Below are 10,000 nucleotides of genomic sequence, written 5' to 3'. Positions count from 1 at the left end.
AGCAGAGCCTTTTAGAAGAGTTGCAGTACACAGTAAAGGTAAAGGGATTTCCCCTGATCCCTGACTGAGGACCATAAAACATCTCTGTGATGAAATTCTCAATTAATGACTTCATATGTAATCGAGCTCTTCACGTAGATCTATGTTTGCCATGAAGGCATTGTGAGGTTGAGTTTGTGTGTGTGTTCCTGCGTGCACTACGCGTTGAGAACTGATTCAGGATCAGCAGTCGGTTTTAACGGATCAAATCTGGAGCCGAGAAGGCCAGATCCCCGACTGGGCCCTGAAGTACTGGGTACTCTGAGTTAAGTAGGACGTGGATGTCTGCTGGTACAGTGTGATTGGGGCTCCGTCCAAAGTCTGCTTTGTTCGACTGGGTCAGTGTAAAATAAGGCTCATATATACCTCCACATTTGCATAGTTTGGGTTCTGTGCTGAGTCTTAATGTGTCACACACACACACACAAACACACCAACATACACACATGCAGACATGGAAACACACACACACACGCACACAGACACATATACATACACACACGCAGGGATAGAGTTCCAAATATACATGTCAACATACATGGGGCGCTGTGGCTTAGATGGTTAAAGCGCCTGTCTAGTAAACAGGAGATCCTGGGTTCGATTCCCAGCAGAGCCTTTTAGAGGAGATGCAGTATAGTGGTTTCCCCTGACTGAGGACCATCAAACATCTCTAGATTCTGAATAATTACATATTAAGTGTGTAATGGGGCTCTTCATATAGATCTTTGTACAACAGGTTGCCTGAAGGATTTCTTGATTGTGACAACAGTTGTCGTCTAAAGTCTGAATGTCAGGCTACGGCCGGCGTGATCTGGGCTCAGTCTGAAATCGAATCGAATTAATTTTTAGCCAATGGTTCCCCGGTTGCTAAGCAGAAAAGTACATAATTTCGCCAATCAGCGTCGTCGAATTGTATGGTTTGTGGGCGCTCAAAATATAGCCCCCAACCCAGTGCACCGTCCGCTGCACGTAACCGCGCATTTGCCATTACCTCAGAGATCAGCAACATGGCGACTTTGAGTACTGCTACCAGTGTTTCCCTGTGAATTCAGCTAGCCCCGAATTCAGTTAAGTCTTTGCTTATGAATCCCTTCGAAAGAAGAACATTTGCAGAAAAGTAAAAGAACTCGGACCAGAAAAGCCAGAAGTGAACATAACCCAACAAGCAAGAGAAAAGGATAGAGCCTACAAAAGTTTTTCCAGAGTTTGGTTCAGGCTTGGCTAACTAGCTGTGGGTATGCCAATGCAATTTTTTGCTTTCCTTGTATACATTTTAAAACAATTAAGTGCAGTTCGTGGACACAGACAGGTTGAAAGACCTGAAACACCGTCAGAACGGATAAAAAAAACACGAGCTAGCAAGAGTGCATATGAACAACTGTGTGAAGCTAGCCATGCTAGAGGTAAGCAACTTCTATTTATTCCACTAGCCTCGATGTATTTGTGTTTGTTTGCACATTTTTGTATTTAGAGTGGTCATTATTAGACATACTATGCATACTGTATATCTACTGCTGGAGAATGCAGACATTGTACACACACACACACACACACACACGCACACGCAGTGATAGACTTGCAAATCGACATGTGCACATATGAGGGGCGCTGTGGCTTAGATGGTTAAAGCGCCTGTCTAGTAAACAGGAGATCCTGGGTTCGATTCCCAGCAGAGCCTTTTAGAAGAGTTGCAGTACACAGTAAAGGTAAAGGGGTTTCCCCTGATCCCTGACTGAGGACCATAAAACATCTCTGTGATGAAATTCTCAATGAATGACTTCATATGTAATCGAGCTCTTCATGTAGATCTATGTTTGCCATGAAGACATTGTGAGGTTGAGTTTGTGTGTGTGTTCCTGCGTGCACTACGCGTTGAGAACTGATTCAGGATCAGCAGTCGGTTTTAACGGATCAAATCTGGAGCCGAGAAGGCCAGATCCCCGACTGGGCCCTGAAGTACTGGGTACTCTGAGTTAAGTAGGACGTGGATGTCTGCTGGTACAGTGTGATTGGGGCTCCGTCCAAAGTCTGCTTTGTTCGACTGGGTCAGTGTAAAATAAGGCTCATATATACCTCCACATTTGCATAGTTTGGGTTCTGTGCTGAGTCTTAATGTGTCACACACACACACACAAACACACCAACATACACACATGCAGACATGGAAACACACACACACACGCACACAGACACATATACATACACACACGCAGGGATAGAGTTCCAAATATACATGTCAACATACATGGGGCGCTGTGGCTTAGATGGTTAAAGCGCCTGTCTAGTAAACAGGAGATCCTGGGTTCGATTCCCAGCAGAGCCTTTTAGAGGAGATGCAGTATAGTGGTTTCCCCTGACTGAGGACCATCAAACATCTCTAGATTCTGAATAATTACATATTAAGTGTGTAATGGGGCTCTTCATATAGATCTTTGTACAACAGGTTGCCTGAAGGATTTCTTGATTGTGACAACAGTTGTCGTCTAAAGTCTGAATGTCAGGCTACGGCCGGCGTGATCTGGGCTCAGTCTGAAATCGAATCGAATTAATTTTTAGCCAATGGTTCCCCGGTTGCTAAGCAGAAAAGTACATAATTTCGCCAATCAGCGTCGTCGAATTGTATGGCTTGTGGGCACTCAAAATATAGCCCCCAACCCAGTGCACCGTCCGCTGCACGTAACCGCGCATTTGCCATTACCTCAGAGATCAGCAACATGGCGACTTTGAGTACTGCTACCAGTGTTTCCCTGTGAATTCAGCTAGCCCCGAATTCAGTTAAGTCTTTGCTTATGAATCCCTTTGAAAGAAGAACATTTGCAGAAAAGTAAAAGAACTCGGACCAGAAAAGCCAGAAGTGAACATAACCCAACAAGCAAGAGAAAAGGATAGAGCCTACAAAAGTTTTTCCAGAGTTTGGTTCAGGCTTGGCTAACTAGCTGTGGGTATGCCAATGCAATTTTTTGCTTTCCTTGTATACATTTTAAAACAATTAAGTGCAGTTCGTGGACACAGACAGGTTGAAAGACCTGAAACACCGTCAGAACGGATAAAAAAAACACGAGCTAGCAAGAGTGCATATGAACAACTGTGTGAAGCTAGCCATGCTAGAGGTAAGCAACTTCTATTTATTCCACTAGCCTCGATGTATTTGTGTTTGTTTGCACATTTTTGTATTTAGAGTTGTCATTATTAGACATACTATGCATACTGTATATCTACTGCTGGAGAATGCAGACATTGTACACACACACACACACACGCACACGCACACGCAGTGATAGACTTGCAAATCTACATGTGCACATATGTGGGGCGCTGTGGCTTAGATGGTTAAAGCGCCTGTCTAGTAAACAGGAGATCCTGGGTTCGATTCCCAGCAGAGCCTTTTAGAAGAGTTGCAGTACACAGTAAAGGTAAAGGGGTTTCCCCTGATCCCTGACTGAGGACCATAAAACATCTCTGTGATGAAATTCTCAATGAATGACTTCATATGTAATCGAGCTCTTCATGTAGATCTATGTTTGCCATGAAGGCATTGTGAGGTTGAGTTTGTGTGTGTGTTCCTGCGTGCACTACGCGTTGAGAACTGATTCAGGATCAGCAGTCGGTTTTAACGGATCAAATCTGGAGCCGAGAAGGCCAGATCCCCGACTGGGCCCTGAAGTACTGGGTACTCTAGTAGGACGTGGATGTCTGCTGGTTCAGTGTGATTGGGGCTCCGTCCAAAGTCTGCTTTGTTCGACTGGGTCAGTGTAAAATAAGGCTCATATATACCTCCACATTTGCATAGTTTGGGTTCTGTGCTGAGTCTTAATGTGTCACACACACACAAACACACCAACATACACGCATGCAGACATGGAAACACACACACACGCACACGCACACAGACACATATACGGTACATACACACACGCAGGGATAGAGTTCCAAATATACATGTCAACATACATGGGGCGCTGTGGCTTAGTTGGTTAAAGCGCCTGTCTAGTAAACAGGAGATCCTGGGTTCGATTCCCAGCAGAGCCTTTTAGAAGAGTTGCAGTACACAGAAAAGGTAAAGGGGTTCACCGTGATTCCTGACTGACGACCATCAAACATCTCACCTTGATTGATCACATTTGCATGTGCGTCCAACTTGAAATGAGGGGTGGGCAATTGGTGTTAAGGGTTTGGTTTAGGTTTAAGGGTTGGATTTTAGTTCAGGGTCTCCTAATTTCTAAGGTTTTAGGGTTTGGTTTCTGGTTCTTAGGGTTGGTTTTACTGTTTGAGTTTCCAATTGTATTATGTTTTGGTTTTGGCTTTTGGTAAGGGTGTTGCTTTAGGAACGGGATTTTCTATTTTTGCTCGGTTTTTGGTTCTAGGGTTTGGTTTTGGGGTTAGCGTTTCCTATTTTGATTCGGTTTGAGGGTTTGCTGTTTTACATTTTTGGATAGTTTTCCCCAAAGGTAAAGCTCTGAAAAAGAATGGAAGTTTACGTTACGTCACGCTACGTTATCAATACATACAACAGTGTGATAGCATTATTAGCAAGGCCCTCCAACACTGGAGGCGTTTCCTCTGGCAAAGAAAGGTTTATATCATCATGATGATCCATCATGCATCACAAATGGCTGGATTTTGAAATGGTATCAACTTCCCTCCAGGTGGTAGAATGGGGCCCTTTAACAGTTAGCCGTTATCGTTGAGCTAAGCTATATTTCCCCAGCAACAGCAGCAGTGGGGCTAGCACAAATGGAGCTAACTATGCTCAAATTGGCAATTGTATTGGTTCCAAAACATCTTCCTGATCCTACAATGGACTCACCAGTTGGGTTGAGCCACGCCTGGTCCGTGTGTTTTGCACTAATAAATCAAATATACTTGTTTTCAATCATGGGGCACTGTGGCTTAGTTGGTTAAAGCGCCTGTCTAGTAAACAGGAGATCCTGGGTTCGATTCCCAGCAGAGCCTTTTAGAAGAGTTGCAGTACACAGAAAAGGTAAAGGGGTTCACCGTGATTCCTGACTGACGACCATCAAACATCTCACCTTGATTGATCACATTTGCATGTGCGTCCAACTTGAAATGAGGGGTGGGCAATTGGTGTTAAGGGTTTGGTTTAGGTTTAAGGGTTGGATTTTAGTTCAGGGTCTCCTAATTTCTAAGGTTTTAGGGTTTGGTTTCTGGTTCTTAGGGTTGGTTTTACTGTTTGAGTTTCCAATTGTATTATGTTTTGGTTTTGGCTTTTGGTAAGGGTGTTGCTTTAGGAACGGGATTTTCTATTTTTGCTCGGTTTTTGGTTCTAGGGTTTGGTTTTGGGGTTAGCGTTTCCTATTTTGATTCGGTTTGAGGGTTTGCTGTTTTACATTTTTGGATAGTTTTCCCCAAAGGTAAAGCTCTGAAAAAGAATGGAAGTTTACGTTACGTCACGCTACGTTATCAATACATACAACAGTGTGATAGCATTATTAGCAAGGCCCTCCAACACTGGAGGCGTTTCCTCTGGCAAAGAAAGGTTTATATCATCATGATGATCCATCATGCATCACAAATGGCTGGATTTTGAAATGGTATCAACTTCCCTCCAGGTGGTAGAATGGGGCCCTTTAACAGTTAGCCGTTATCGTTGAGCTAAGCTATATTTCCCCAGCAACAGCAGCAGTGGGGCTAGCACAAATGGAGCTAACTATGCTCAAATTGGCAATTGTATTGGTTCCAAAACATCTTCCTGATCCTACAATGGACTCACCAGTTGGGTTGAGCCACGCCTGGTCCGTGTGTTTTGCACTAATAAATCAAATATACTTGTTTTCAATCATGGGGCACTGTGGCTTAGATGGTTAAAGCGCCTGTCTAGTAAACAGGAGATCCTGGGTTCGAATCCCAGCAGAGTCTTTAGAGGAGATGCAGCACACAGAAAAGGGAAAGGGGTTCACCGTGATCCCTTACCGACGACCAATCAAGGTGAGATGTTTGATCATCTCACCTTGATTGATTACATTTGCATGTGCGTCCAACTTGAAATGAGGGGTGGCCAATTGGTGGTAAGGGTTTGGTTTAGGTTTAAGGGTTGGAATTTAGTTGAGGGTTTCCTAATTTCTAAGGTTTTAGGGTTTGGTTTCTGGTTCTTAGGTTTGGTTTTACTGTTAGTATCCAATTGTATTATGTTTTGGTTTTGGCTTTTGGTAAGGGTGTTGCTTTAGGGAAAGGGTTTTCTATTTGTGCTTGGTACTTAGTTCTAGGGTTTGGTTTTAGGGTTAGCGTTTCCTATTTTGATTCGGTTTGAGGGTATGCTGTTTTTGCTTTAGGAAAATTTTCTCTAAAGGTATTCTTTTTTTTTTTTCCATTCTTTTTTCTCTGAAAAAGAATGGAAGTTTACGTTACGTCACGCTACGTTATCAATACATACAAAAGTGTGATGAAATTATTAGCAAGGCCCTCCAACACTGGAGTTTGCACTAATAAATCAAATATACTTGTTTTCAATCATGGGGCACTGTGGCTTAGATGGTTAAAGCGCCTGTCTAGTAAACAGGAGATCCTGGGTTCGAATCCCAGCAGAGCCTTTAGAGGACATGCAGCACACAGAAAAGGTAAAGGGGTTCACCGTGATCCCTGACTGACGACCATCAAACATCTCTAGGGTTTGGTTTTGGGGTTAGTTTGGTTTTGGGGTTAGCGTTTCCTATTTTGATTCGGTTTGAGGGTATGCTGTTTTTGCTTTAGGATAGTTTTCTCTAAAGGTAAAGCTCTGAAAAAGAATGGAAGTTTACGTTACGTCACGCTACGTTATCAATACATACAAAAGTGTGATGAAATTATTAGCTAGGCCCTCCAACACTGAAGTTTGCACTAATAAATCAAATATACTTGTTTTCATTCATGGGGCACTGTGGCTTAGATGGTTAAAGCGCCTGTCTAGTAAACAGGAGATCCTGGGTTCGAATCCCTTTAGAGGAGATGCAGCACACAGAAAAGGTAAAGGGGTTCACCGTGATCCCTTACCGACGACCATCAAACATTCAACAAACCCACGGTCGCCAGTGGGTTAGGCAGAGTGCACCACTGAGGCGATACAATTCAATACATTTCGACAGTGTTACCCCTTCTGGGTTTTTCACGACGACAGATAAAAAACGACAGTGTTACCCTTTACGTTTCATTTGATAAAAACGACAGTGATACCCCGTATGTTATTTTCCCATGATGACTGATGAAAAACAACAGTGTTACCCCTTATATTTTATTTGACAAGGACAATTTTTTATTTTTTTTCAAATATGTTTTTTTTCATGACGAGCAATAAAAAACGACAGTGTTACCCTTTCATGACGACCAATAAAAAACAACAGTGTTACCCCTTATCTTTTTTTTCACGACGACCAAAGAAAAACGACAGTTTCACCCCTCATGTTTCATGTGATAAAAAGGACAGTGTTACCCCCTATGTTTTATTCGATACATTTCGACAGTGTTACCCCTTATGGGTTTTTCATGACAACAGATAGAAAATGACAGTGTTACCCTTTACGTTTCATTTGATAAAAACGACAGTGTTGCCCCTTATGTTTTTTTCATGATGACTGATAAAAAACGACAGTGTTACCCCATATATTTTATTTGACAAAGACAACAGTGTTACCCCTTATGTTTTTCTTCATGACGACCAATAAAAAACAACAGTGTTGCCCCTTATGTTTTTTTTCATGACAACCAAAGAAAAATGACATTGTCACCCCTCATGTTTCATTTGATAAAAACGTTTTTTCATGACGACCGATAAAAAACGACAGTGTTACCCCTTATGTTTCATTTGATTAAAACAAGAGTGTTACCCCTTGTGTTTCATTTGATTAAAACGACAGTGTTACCCCTTGTGTTTTTTTTCATGACGACCAAAGAAAAACAACAGTGTTACCCCTTATGTTTTATTTGATAAATATCAACAGTGTTACCCCTTTTGTTTTTTTCATGACGACCAATAAAAAACAACAGTGTTACCCCTTATGTTTTTTTTCATGACGACCAATAAAAAACAACAGTGTCATAGATCGCTAACTAGCAGAGAGTTGTAAGCACTTTCCACCCTTTTCAGTGGAGGAATTGGACTCCCAGAGCAATGTTATACTTAAAAGGAGCAAGTAAGTTACATATTAATTTAGTCTTTCGGCCTGTAGCATATAAACAAAATGAAGCAACTGTCCCATATTTCTAACTGCATTTGAAGTAGACATGAGAATCACAAAAAATGGACGCTGTAGGACAGTGATCATGATTTGTCTCAATATCAGAATAACAACAATGGGTCAAATAGCAATGGCTGGTGGAATGGCCATGAAGTAGGTCTGTATATGCAGTGTAAGCTTGTCCAGGCCCTGCAAGTCAGGCTGTAGGCTATGAAATGAATCTGAATGAAAAGCAGGTAAATAGGTAGTGGCCATCCCCAAAATGCACCAGAATACAGGAAATCAAATCTATTCAATTCCAAAAAAGTTATGGGGGGGGGGGGGGGGGAACCTCAGACCCCCTGTCTATTACTGTGCCCCACCAACATCTTTGATCGCCAGCCGCCACTGAGAATGACCAATGGAAATAATTCTCTGCACAATTTGAATTGTGTTTAAATATGCTACAGTGGTCATTTGTTTAGCCAATTCATGTTAAACAATGAGGGTTTTGATTGTCGGGTCGGGCCTTTGATCGAGCGTTTGTGTTTTTTTTGTTTTTGTTATCATTGCTTTATTGGCCTAATTTGAGGAGAAATCTATGCCATAAACAGATATTTTATAGGCCTTTATTACACGGGTCTTCTCAATGCCGTGGAACGCTCCGTTCACTTGCATGGGTAGTAGTCCGGTAACTTGTCAACCCCAGCGTCTTCGGTTGCTAAGCGACGTCAACGTCTTATAGCGGACTATTTCACTGCTGATCAACACTACGAATGCTGGTAACGAATAAATTGTGAAAAGACACATCATGTGAAGTTATTTTCCAAATAAGATTTGAATAGCTTTGGAAGTTTATTTACAACACTATTTACATGGTTTCGGAGTAGTACACTTTGACATTTTAATACAGTTCAGCGAGAAAGGCGACGAAGAATAAGAAGGGGGCGTTCCAGTCTGCGTAAACGGGAACCCCCACCACACGAGAACGCCCATTTGGGTCTGCAGTGGGAGGATATTATTTAGAGGAGATGCAGTACACAGAAAAGGTAAAAGGGTTCACCGTGATCCCTAACTGACGACCATCAAACATCTCACATTGATTGATCACATTTGCATCTGCGTCCAACTTGAAATGAGGGGTGGCCAATTGGTGATAGGGTGTGGTTTAAGTTTAAGGGTTGGATTTTAGTTTAGGGTTTCATAATTTCTAAGATTTTAGGGGTTTGTTTCTGGTTCTTAGGTTTGGTTTTACTGTTAGTTTCCAATTGTATTATGTTTTGGTTTTGGTTTTTGGAAAGGGTGTTGCTTTAGGGACAGGGTTTAATGTGCTTGGTTTTTGGTTCTAGGGTTTGGTTTTAGGGTTAGCGTTTCCTACTTTGATTCGGTTTTTGGGTTTGCTTTTTTTGGTTTTAGAATAGATTTGCCTAAAGGTAAAGCTCTGAAACAGAATGGGAATATAACATGCTACATTATCAATACTGCCAAAGTGTGGTAGCATGATTAGCAAGGCCCTCCAACACTGGAGGGGTTTCCTGATCATGATGATCCATCATCCATCTCAAATGGCTGGAATTTGAAATGGTATCAACATCTCTCCAGGTGGTAGAATAGGGGCCCTTTAAAACTTCAGCAGTGGGGCTAGCACAAGTCTAGCTAACTATGCTCACATTGACAATCGAATTGGTTCAAGATTATCTTCCTGATCCAACAATGAACTCATTAGTCGGGTTTAGCCACGCCTGATCAGTGTATTTGCACTAATTAATCAAATGGACTCAGATGGGGCCCTGTGGCTTAGATGGTTAAAATGC

At 42.1% G+C, this 10,000-nt stretch overlaps 2 protein-coding genes and 9 non-coding genes across 12 annotated transcripts in view; 9 read left to right on the top strand and 2 right to left on the bottom strand.

The window, feature by feature from the left end:
- trnat-agu (transfer RNA threonine (anticodon AGU)) overlaps positions 1-10 on the top strand; it is a 74-nt gene extending 64 nt beyond the window's left edge. Inside the window, exon 1 of the tRNA in view lies at positions 1-10. This exon is cut by the window's left edge and continues 64 nt beyond it. This is a non-coding gene — a tRNA (tRNA-Thr).
- Positions 1-10,000, bottom strand: part of LOC132463097 (proteasomal ubiquitin receptor ADRM1-like) — a 409,794-nt gene that overhangs the window by 212,413 nt on the left and 187,381 nt on the right. The window lies entirely within an intron of this gene.
- Positions 1-10,000, bottom strand: part of LOC132463270 (troponin C, skeletal muscle-like) — a 376,397-nt gene that overhangs the window by 271,996 nt on the left and 94,401 nt on the right.
- On the top strand, positions 582-655 carry trnat-agu (transfer RNA threonine (anticodon AGU)). Its single transcript has one exon. It is a non-coding gene; the product is annotated as a tRNA-Thr (tRNA).
- On the top strand, positions 1,644-1,717 carry trnat-agu (transfer RNA threonine (anticodon AGU)). Its single transcript has one exon. It is a non-coding gene; the product is annotated as a tRNA-Thr (tRNA).
- Positions 2,289-2,362, top strand: trnat-agu (transfer RNA threonine (anticodon AGU)). The gene has a single exon. It is a non-coding gene; the product is annotated as a tRNA-Thr (tRNA).
- trnat-agu (transfer RNA threonine (anticodon AGU)) lies at positions 3,351-3,424 on the top strand. The gene has a single exon. It is a non-coding gene; the product is annotated as a tRNA-Thr (tRNA).
- trnat-agu (transfer RNA threonine (anticodon AGU)) lies at positions 3,995-4,068 on the top strand. The gene has a single exon. It is a non-coding gene; the product is annotated as a tRNA-Thr (tRNA).
- Positions 4,919-4,992, top strand: trnat-agu (transfer RNA threonine (anticodon AGU)). The gene has a single exon. It is a non-coding gene; the product is annotated as a tRNA-Thr (tRNA).
- trnat-agu (transfer RNA threonine (anticodon AGU)) lies at positions 5,843-5,916 on the top strand. The gene has a single exon. It is a non-coding gene; the product is annotated as a tRNA-Thr (tRNA).
- On the top strand, positions 6,514-6,587 carry trnat-agu (transfer RNA threonine (anticodon AGU)). Its single transcript has one exon. It is a non-coding gene; the product is annotated as a tRNA-Thr (tRNA).

The sequence above is a fragment of the Gadus macrocephalus genome, chromosome 1 (assembly GCF_031168955.1).
Source record: "Gadus macrocephalus chromosome 1, ASM3116895v1".
Taxonomy (NCBI): domain Eukaryota; kingdom Metazoa; phylum Chordata; class Actinopteri; order Gadiformes; family Gadidae; genus Gadus; species Gadus macrocephalus.
This window is presented reverse-complemented; position numbering and strand designations above follow the sequence as displayed.